Below are 11,035 nucleotides of genomic sequence, written 5' to 3' on the forward strand. Positions count from 1 at the left end.
CTGTTGAAGAGCAGGATCTGGCTCCAAGGTAGGTACTTCGAGTGTGACCACTCCACCACTTGCTTTCCCAGGTGCATAAAATAATGCAAGTCAACCTGATGGTGCTTATGTCTCTTGCCAGAAACCTTCTCACTGCAGAAGAAGACTGTCCTGAATCACAAACATGAGCTAGACTGCTCATGATGAGGCAAAGCTACAAAAATACTTGTAGCAAGAAAATTCTTCCACTCCCTACAGACTGCTCAAAGATGGCACAACATCAAATGCAAACTTACCTGCAATCATCCTACTGCATGAACCACATGTTGCAACAGTCCTAAGCAATGATATGCCATTATGTAGCATGAAGAAGAGCAGAGGTTGTATATTTGCTACAAAAGCTGATCAGAGCTTGTGGTCCTGTGCAGTATACAACACATAGATAAGGAACATGGTAGCATGGCAGAGTTTGTGCATGGCTCAGGTGAGTTGTGGTACATGCTGGAGAGGCCCATGGGATGCAGTTTGACCAACTAATATCCAGATGCCTCCAGATTGGTTGCCCTTGAATGGTGTAGGCATGCTGACAATGTCAGTGGGCAGCTGGAGGCCTGGCCTGGGGGGTGAGGGCTTGCTCTCTGGAACTGTTAATAAAGACATTAAAACATACTCTTTGTTACCATATTTAGTAGTTTTGTCTAGGCCAGGTTTTGGTAGCTGAGGGCTACAAGGATGGCTTCTTTAAACCAAGACCTTCTAGAAGCTTCTCCTATAGCTGACAGGGCTAATGCCAGTCAATTGTAAGATGGACTCGCAGCTGACCAAGGCCTGGCCAATTAGTGATTGAAGTAACTCCTCTGTGAATAACATATTTGAGCAGGGGAAGAAGTTGCTGTGCAGTTGCTGAACTGCAGCAGCAGCAGAAGGGAGAGAGAATGTGAGGACAACCTCTCTGCAGACACCAAGGTCAGGGGAAAAGGAAGGGGAGGAGATACTTAGGCATTGGAAAAAAGATTCCCCTGCGAACTGTGGTGAAGACCACAGTGAGCCAGGCTGTCCCTCTAAAGTCCACAGAGATCCAGAATGGAGCAGAGATCCACTCGCGGTCCATGGAGGACCCCACGCTGGAGCAAGTGGATGCCTAAAGAAGGCTGTGGGAAACCCACACTGGAGCAAGTTCCTGTCAGGACCTGGGAGTCTGTGCGGAGAGAGAAGCCCATGCCAGACCAGGTTTGCTGTCAGGACTTGTGATCCTGTGAGGCACCCAGGCTGGAGCAGTTGGTACCTGAAGGACTGTTCTCCCAGTGAATGACCCACGCTGGGGCAGGGTGTGAGGAGCTGTCCCCATGGGAGGCCCCATGCTGGAGCAGTTTGTGAGGAACTGTGGCCCATGGGAAGTTCATGAACTTCCACGCTGGAGAAGTTCATGAAGGACTGTCTCTCCGTGACCCCACAGTGTAGCAGTGGGAAGTGTGAGGAGGCCTTCCCCTGAGAAGAAGCAGCAGCAAAGTCCATCTGTAAGGAACTGAACATAAACTCCATCCCCCATTCCCTGTGCTGCTGATGAGGAGGGAAGAAGAGTCTGGGAAGAGGGAAGGATGGGGGGAGGTCTTTTAAGATTCAGTTTATTTCTCATTTTCCCTGCTCTGCTTTAGGACAAGGGGCAATGGGTATAAGCTGGAATGTAAGAGCTTCCAAAGAAATACAAGGAATAATTTCTTCACTATGAGGGCAATGGAGCACTGGAACAGGCTGCCCAGATAGATTGTTGTCTTCTTCTCTGGGGACATTCAAAACCCACTTGGACAAGTTGCTGTGTGACCTACTCTAGGTGGTCCTGCTCTGGCAGGGGGATTGGACTAGATGATCTTTCAAGGTCCCTTCCAGCCCTTAAGATTCTGTGATTCTGTGATTCATTCATAAATCAAACTATTTCTCCACAAGTTGAGTCTGTTTTGCCTGAGATGCTAATTGCTGAGTGATCTCTCTCTCCTTATCTCAGCTCATGCGCCTCTCATCATATTTCTCTCTTTCCTGTCAAGTTTAGGATGGAGAATGATAGAATGACTTGATGGGCAGCTGACACCCAGCGAGGTGCTAAAATAGAATGACTTGATGGGCAGCTGACACCCAGCGAGGTGCTAAAACCACTACATCATGTCTTTAAATAGGACTATGTGTTTAATTTACACATGTTAAATGTACATATACCAGTCTAGACACATGTACAAGTTTCCTAATGATCCTTCAAATAGTTGCACTATGTCCCAGTGCTGCTGTTATGCTGGCCCCATAGCATATGTATGTCTCATCTGGGGATCCATAGTTTCTTATTTTTGTCTCTGAAATGGCTAGTTTTCTGCCTTTTTTTTTCTTCTTCTTTTCTTTCTAGTAGATCAGCTCTACGGTTGCCATTGTTTTTCCAGTTTGAACTCAATAGTTTTCAGAAAGTCTTCCAGTATGGCTGAGCAGTTCATATTTATTCGAGATCATTGTAGAATAATACTAATTTAAAAAAGATCTATGTTTTGTCTAAACCTTTTCTCTTTGTCAGTTCAAAGTATATGGTTTATAGGTCTACCAGGTAAGACAGACAGCAGCAAATCATATAATCTCAAACATTTTCCTGGAAAAAGAGGGTACTATACAGAGCCTTTTGCTTACCAGGGTTGTGACAGCCCATTTTCTTGAAAGTGGTTACCAGGATTGTGACGGTACATTTCCTTGTTGTTCATTTTCCTTCCATGGCTGGTCCCAAGAGGGCAAAGTACTGCACTTGTTGACTTATCACCATAAATCTATTGACTTAATCTTGAATTAACACTTCTGCTATAGGGATAAAAAAATAACCATATTGTCTACCTTTAATGGGAACATTCGATGACCAATATGTAGAGCAGTCGCAGGTCAGACTCAGATCTGGTTTAATTCTGACCTTAATAGTGCACCTGGGATACGAGTATTAGCATGTGCTCTAGAGCTGGTTGAAGAGCAGAAATTCATCTGGGAGAAGTCATAAACATTTTGGCATCACTTCAAGTTTCCATAAAACACAAACATTTTGAAATTTCTATGCGGAGGAAAATCTCATGAAAAAATAAAGTTGGCCTAAGTGCAACATTTTGTTTCAAATCCAACTTTAAAAATTGATTTTATTCAATATGAAATAAATTAGAAAATAATTAAAAATATAGAAAAAAGTTTCTCTCAAAAGTCTTGAAATGAGATGTTTCAGTGATGTCAGATATTGTCTCCATTCCTCCTCTTGTCATTGCTTTCTGGTTTCAACCCTGAAATAGCGATTTTTAGGAGGAAGTGATATGATAAGCACAAACAGAAGCAATCTAATAATAATAATCTGAGTTTTATGTTGAAACACATTTTAGTGTCTAATTGGTTTGAGAAAGATATGTACACACTTGCATGTTGTCAATGAAAGTCTCCAAACGAAAATTATCTGTGTGCTGAAGGTCACAATTTACAAGAAAGTTGATAAAAATGACAGCTATACTGTTTTCATAGAACATACACAAACAAGAAGGGGCTAAGGATGAAGAACTGTTTATCAAAGGCTGCAGGCGAGAATTTACATTTAAAAAAAAAAAAAAAGTATTTAGTTTCCTTCCGTTTTACAGACATCTAAATATTTCTTTTGACCTAATGTGGTGTGATGAGTGGGGGGAGGCCAGAAAGGATGTAATACAGGGTATTGCTTCTTCATTGAGTCTATTTTGATTGTAGATCTGAAAGTATCTTTTCAAAATGGCAAGTGAAGTGGTTTATGCAGAAGTATCACCCAAGGAAAGAGTGCATTTTACTTCACTGACTTCAGATACAGGTAAAAACAGTCATCTTAACACTATTTACTTTTCTTCTGCTCATTGACATGTTCTTAAAACTTTCATTCTTTCTTAAATCAAAGCATTAGTAAGGAACTGAATTAATCTTGAAAGATGTTTTATAGCTATTAATATCCACCTCTGTTTATTACATATCTATTTGCTTGTCAAGTTCATGTTTATTCATAGAAGGAATACTTAATTCTAGTAAAAGTAAAGAATGACCTTTAAAATGTCATAGTGGATTTCATTAGTATAGCTGAAAAGTGCTGTTTCTGAAACACTTTTTTCAGACACCAAAAATATTAATATTCTGGTCAGTAGAAGCTCATTGACACAGTGTACCTATGACACTGAATGGACTTCCTTCCTGCAGTACATTTACATCTTTTATTTTAATTTGATTCGCTTTCTTAGACACTGGAAATATTTTTGAATTCTAAAAGGACAGATCTCTTTCTTTCTTTCTTTCTTTCTTTCTTTCTTTCTTTCTTTCTTTCTTTCTTTCTGTCTTTCTTTCTTTTCTTTCCTTTCTTTCTTTCTTTCTTTCTTTCTTTCTTTCTTTCTTTCTTTCTTTCTTTCTTTTTCTTTCTTTCTTTTGTTCTTTCTTTCTTTCTCTCCTTCTCTGTTTCTCTCCTCTCTTTCTCTCTTTCTCTCTTCTATGTTGAGAAAAGTACAAGTCAAGAATCAATAGAGGTTTCTACCATTTAAACTCTTAATCCCGCAATTTGTATACGAGCATACTGTTGTCTTCAACTATAAAACTGCATTACTTTAAAACTTTATTTTAAAGAATTAAAATGCAAAAGATAGCCACTAATGGATATAAGTAGGAAATAATTTGTGTTTTTAAAACAAAAGTATCAAGTTTTATTTTTCAGCTTCTACTTTAAAAAAAATAGATCTTTGCTAGTTACAAGACAATTAAGCATGGAAAAATTATTTAAAATTATTACATTCAGAGGTCACAGTATGAAAAAAAACATGTGTCCTGAATATGCTAGAAAAGCAATATTTATTCTAAAAGATAAGTTTTGTAGATTCACTCCCTGGGACACAGTACTAAAACCATCTCATACAGGTATGATGTCTTTTGTTTTTCATGTGTTAACTCAGTTTGTGCCTTAGATTGTATTCATTATAGAAGTGCACCATAGAAGAGCTACAATGTCAGGATAGTCTTTAGTACCTCAGTGCAGAACTACCCCATAAGTACTTATTTGTGATGCACATACATGCCCAGTATAAACTTCCGTACAATATGCTTCAAAATTTGAGAGCATGAAAGTCTGTTCCATCCTTTTTTTTGTTTCTTCTCCTAATACTATCCTTCAAATTTCCCATTATACGGTATAGTTTTAAATGATTTAACACAACATACACTTCAGTGATTTATGCTTAGAAATTTTTGTTGTGAGTAATCCTGAGAACCTTCTAACCCAATAACATACTTCAAAATGTTTTCCTTGTGCTTTAGAGTACAACAGCATGGTGTTTATGCTTTCATAGTCTTTAAAAAAAAATCTTTTCGAAAAATCTTTTCAATTGTGATACCTACATTCTTGACACTTCTGTGAATCTTTTTAGGTGACACAATAAATGTTTTACTTTAATAACATCTGAAACCAATGATGTCTACAGGCTGCCTCTAATGTTTCATGTTTAAATACTTTAAAGCAGTCTTGAATTTGCCACCTATTCTTAGCATCAATGAGATATAGTGAAAAAAACCCTACCTATAAAATTAATTTTTGTGTGCTGTTATACATACATAATTTTTTGTTATACATTCTTACAATCTCTATCTTCTGTTTCTACATATGCTCCATTGCTTTCACAGTTGAGATTACAAGTGTAGGAAACTGGTACTCATCTTCTGTCAAACACTATTAACTGTCCCGAGTCTTTGGCTGCTGCTCCAGAAAGATGCTGTTTTCAACACAACAGGGATTTGATAATGCTTGGTACTGAAAATGGTTTAGATTTGACATTTTTTGTAAGTCTAAGGAAGATCTCAGTAGCTCTGGCAACCTTAGGAGGTTGCTTTTCTTCAGACAAAAGCTTAGTATTTGCCATGCTACAATGAGTTCAGAGCAGTTAAATTGACTATCGTCCACCTAATTGAAAATGCTCAAAGGAAGAAGTTGCTGTCTTACTCCAAGCGTATTTTATATTAGGTCACTGATACAGTAAGACTTGGAAAGGCTAAATCTACTCCTGCAAGACAGGAAGAACAGCCTAGAACAACAAAGAAAAGGGGTTTTATACTGTCCCGCCTCTGAGCTTTTTTGGTTTTTTTGTGAGTTATAGAATTGAATATTTATGTTGTTTTACCTGATTACATAGCTCTAAGTTTGATCTTCTTCCCCATGACCATAGCTATGCCTGTCCCCTTATTAGTCTGCACCGTTTCTCCTCTCCCTTCAGCCACCTCCTGCCTAGTTGTGTTTTTGCATGTGGTAGATACTGTTCTCAATCTCCACACTGCTGGACTTGTCCTACATTTGGCACTGCTGAAGTGTGTATTTGCTTGTCTTCCCTATGGGACTTAAGAGAAAGATTTGTTTGTTTTCTCTCTTAGGGAAAAAAAAACCAAAACATCCTATTTCATACACTATCAGCAAGCAAATTTGATGTAAGCAGCTTCTGGGAAATGAGGCAAAACATGCAAAGCACACAACCTACAAGGCAGTGTGTTGCAGTTGCTATAAAAATACAGCTTCCTTCCTTCCTTCCCCTACCACACCTACCAAAAGCTGCTGGGGTCAATATGGCATGTCCTGTCACTCACCGCTTTCCCTCTCCCTTATACTGTGACATTTCATCTGTGGATTTAATATCATAATATAGAGGAGAAACTGTGTCATAGGGCAGTTCATCACATTACACCTACAGTCACCTTCCTACCTATACCTCTTCCCATGAGCTTTTCTGATTGTACAATGCTGCTGATTTGGGCCAATAGTCCTGTAGACACCCTCTGGGCAGTAAGGTGTTTTCTAGGCATACTTCTAAGTACACAAATTTGAAAGTATTGTCAATGGTACATATGCAGGTACACAACAGAGATCAGCATCTTTGCCTTCTTTGAGCTTTACTCCAGCATTGGCCACTGAACTGTATAGACAAAGGATGTGCTGCTTTTACAGTAGATAGTGAAAGAGTTCTTTTCTGTTATGCAGATGGACAGTGTAAGCATCCACATACAATAACAGACAAGTGTGGGCAAGGCCACCAATGATAAGGAGAGCAGTACTTAGCTCTTGGTGTTAAAGCAAAGCAGTCTCAGCAAACCACTTGCTTTCTTGGGAAAATGAATGGCTGCTGCAGAAAACTCTACTGCTATTTCCCCAAATGTGTGGGATTGCCTGACAAACGAGTGTTCCCTGCCTTCACGGTCCCAGTGGGGAAGAATCCCTCTGCTGCATTATCAGAAGTGCTTGATCACCTGGGCAGTTCCTAACAGCAATGTGAGCTGGCCTGGTGATCAAAAGCTCCTGATAATACAGCAGAGGGATTCTTCCCCACTGGGACCGTGAAGGCAGGGAACACTCGGTTTGTCAGGCAATCCCACACATTTGGGGAACCTCATCCTGAAAAAATTTTCTGTGGTCTTCATTGGTTGTAAAAACCTTGTAACCTTTTTTTTTTTTTTTTTTTTTTTTTAATGGTTGCAACCATGAGTGTCACAACCATGTTGGTGGCTACTAGGGCATATTAGAGTTCTTCACTGACTGACCATCAGATATTGAATGGGGAGATTTCCAGCAGCCCCCAGTATATCTGCTGATCTCTGCCATGTCGCATTTGAAAACCTAACATAAGGCAGCACTATAGAAGATGCTGGAGTGTTTGCCACAGGCTCTGTGCATAGCAAGAGGCAATCCTTTTGCACTTGGAAGGTGTGTCTCTTAGTAATAGAAAAGCTATGTTTCATTTTCCCTGAAAGTGCTCTGTCTCAAAGCAGTTCTTTCAGTGCAGCTACGTCTTTGCTATAATTTACGTAGGCCATTATTTCCAGGCAGTCTGGAGATGCTGTGTGGTTTTCAGAGGGTACAGGTGCATCCTCTGAAGCACAAGCATTTGGCAAAGACTTCTTCCTGATGTATGTAAAGGTGGTCAGATAAAGTATGAAGATAAATGAACTTTTTTTCAAAATAAATCCTAAAAAAAAAAAAGATATCTGAGAATAAGGATGATATGGGAAGATCTCTATCCTGATGAGGAGTGGAAAAACAGGAAAAAAGTCAGAAAGGAGCCTGACAGGTAACAGAAGAAACAGAGAGGAGAGCAGTGACTGGAGGGTCAGTTGTTCACTGTGGTTTCTAGATCTCATTGCAACAAAGAGCAGAAACAGTCACCCTGAGAGAAAGACCTGCTCTGTTGCCTTGGTTTGTGAAATGGGGATTTCCAGGCCCAAAGGAATGGGTGTCTTGACTTAGTGCAGATGAGGGCTGCTGCATTTTGAGCAATTGTGCCAGCTCTGCATCAAATATGGCATGCTTCTCTTGCAAATGGTTCTTAGTCATGTAAGGCATGTGTCCAGGGAACCGATGGAGAGGGTCTCCTCTGATGGCAAATGAGAATTGTTATTAGTTATCAAGGCAATAAAAATTCAGGTAACTCTATTGTTAAGTCTTCTCTCCTAAAGTTGCTGTGTTATGTGACTAATAACAGACAAAAAAAAAAAAAAAAAAAAAGCAAAAAAAACCCCAAAAGCTACTTTTGGGTTATTCTGGATGAGAATTAACTACAGGCAGACTTTCCCCTTTTTTTAGAGAAAGTTAAAGTAATGATTTGTACTGAAAATCTGTGTTCTGTCTGCAGTGTTGTTTGCCAGCCATTAATTAAAACCTCATTTAAATACTTAGAAGAACAAACTTGACAAATAAAACTCTGTGGATGAAATCAGAATAGTATGTTTGTCTTTTGCATAATGTTTTATGCATTTGATCGCTTACTCTGAATTGTTAAAAACTATGTTTAATTCATGAGTTATTGAAAAATTACTTGTCACTGCTCTAGGCACATGCATAGTTTTGTTCCATTAGGAACTATGATGCTATTCTTTGTGAAAGAAGAAATGGTATCAATCAGGCATGCTTTGTTCCATGTACAAGATCTGAATTCACTAGGAAGAAAAAGTTTATTGAGAAAAAGAATAATTGAACCAAAAATGTTGCCATGAACTTTTGCTTAAAGTTTGACAGAATGTGTACATGTGTGTATGAGACATGGAATAATATACGAAAAATTAGAATTTATAATAGAGTAGTTGAGTGTGTGATTACCTACAGTCACCTAGGGTTTTTTTAAATTTTCTAAAATTCAATATCTGAACAACATTTTTGTTGTTGTTTATTTGGAAAACTGCACTGCAGGACAATTACTTGCATGAACTCTTTTAGTAATTTCTTTTTGGCAGCAGTAATTTATTTTTGGCACATTCATCCAGTGACATGCAAATAATCAGGAAAAAAAAAAGAAAACAACTTCTCTTGTATGTTCTTGCACTTCCCCTCAGAGAAGGTCTGATGCTGCAGGATAATAAGAGTGGCTAGGGCTGGCCGCAGGCAGGGCCTCTAATTGCCATACTTTTGTCTCTACAGGTGATCCAGTCACCTATGCCGAGGTGAATGTGGAATGGCCGTCTGACAGACTTGACAGCACACCCAAGACAACACATACAGGTACTGCAATACCGCAGAACACTTCACATTTTCTCAGTAGATTTTATCCTCTTTGAATATCATAATTATCTATTTACATTCAGTGGAGGAGTTGCTTAGGGCTAGATGCCCAAAGCTATGTTGGTATGATCTAAGTAAACTAAAAGACCTCCAAAACTGAAGGCTGCTGGTGGCTGTTTTCAAGGTCAGCAGGCAGAGTCATAGGCTCCCAGGTTTGCATTAGGCTAAACTTTTTGTGACTCAACCCCAGCTAAACCTGTAAGGATTCAAAGCATTGTCAGAGTCCCTTGTCTCTGGGGCTCAGTCTAGCAAGCTTTTGGCTTTTGTCTGTGCTGCCAGTATGGATTGAACCTGTGAGCATAGGGTGGATGCAAATGGATTCATGTTCCTTCTCCTCAGTGGAGGCCATACTGGAGCAAACCAGCTGTTCTGCACAGAATAGCCCCTGGCTGCTTACCTCCTTTGGGCTGGGACTTGTTTGGTTGTGACCTGCTGTTTCAGAAATGCCTGAATTTAAAAGACTGTGTTGCAGCTCACCAGAGTATCTTCTGCATAGTTTTGGGCTTGTTTTTTTTTTTAAGCATGACACAGGTAACACTGCAATATGTTGCTGGGATCATAATGAGGGGTCTCACATGGACCATGGGAACATCTGCTGGTGATGTTGCTGGAGATCGGTTCTAGGTAGAGAGTAAAATTTGACATTGTCTGTATCTGCAGTGGGAAATGAATGATTCTCTGAAATATGACCAGCTCTCTTCTAAGAAGGGACCAGACAGTTCATCCCAAAAGTATCCCAGAAAAAAATCAACATGCACCATGTAGGACAAACTACCATTCCATGCCTCTATTGAGTTAGTTTCACGCAAAACACATTAACTCCCCACCCGTTCTGCAGAGGCAAATAGCACACTTTTCCAGGGTATGGGACAGCATCAGCTTCTGTCTTTGCTGCAGGTGATTTTGATCCATTTTTCCCCACTCCCTACTCCTGAGAGACAACCAGAACATATGGTTAAAATTAATTTTGCACTGAAGGTACCCCCGAACTCTTCTATTCTTTTTATCAACAATTTCCATGCATAGTTTTTCATGTCCATTTAGGGTGAATGAACAGACTAGCAATAGTATTTAAAACACAGAAAACTGATCTACCATTAGAAAATGATTACTGGAAAGCAAAAAATAGGTTTTGAATAGCCATTTGACAAGTTCAGATAAATTGTGTCTATCTTAAATAAAAATTTTAAGATACATCAAACTACTTCCTCAAACTACGTAACCAGCCCTGAAAGGAAATTTTGCTCTGCAAAGTGAAATAATATATTGGATATGAGGTTTAATTCTCCTGTATGAGGTGAAAATTAAAAAGAGAAGGAATAAAAATATTACATTCATGTGATGCATAAGAACAATGAAAATATTTATAGATAAAATGTTAGCTGCAAACGTTTCCATTGGTGGGTTAATTTGGCCTTACCACAAGGAAAAAGAAACTAAAAGTTTTAGATAGTCTTTCTGATTAAA

The 11,035-nt window shown here is 39.1% G+C and overlaps 1 long non-coding RNA gene across 1 annotated transcript; it reads left to right on the forward strand.

Moving 5' to 3' along the window:
- The first annotated feature begins 247 nt into the window (after positions 1-247).
- LOC133624695 (uncharacterized) lies at positions 248-9,513 on the forward strand. Its single transcript, XR_009818057.1, has 3 exons — positions 248-463; positions 3,721-3,817; positions 9,428-9,513. It is a non-coding gene; the product is annotated as an uncharacterized LOC133624695 (long non-coding RNA).
- The last annotated feature ends 1,522 nt before the right edge of the window (positions 9,514-11,035 follow it).

Source organism: Colius striatus, chromosome 1, assembly GCF_028858725.1.
Source record: "Colius striatus isolate bColStr4 chromosome 1, bColStr4.1.hap1, whole genome shotgun sequence".
Taxonomy (NCBI): domain Eukaryota; kingdom Metazoa; phylum Chordata; class Aves; order Coliiformes; family Coliidae; genus Colius; species Colius striatus.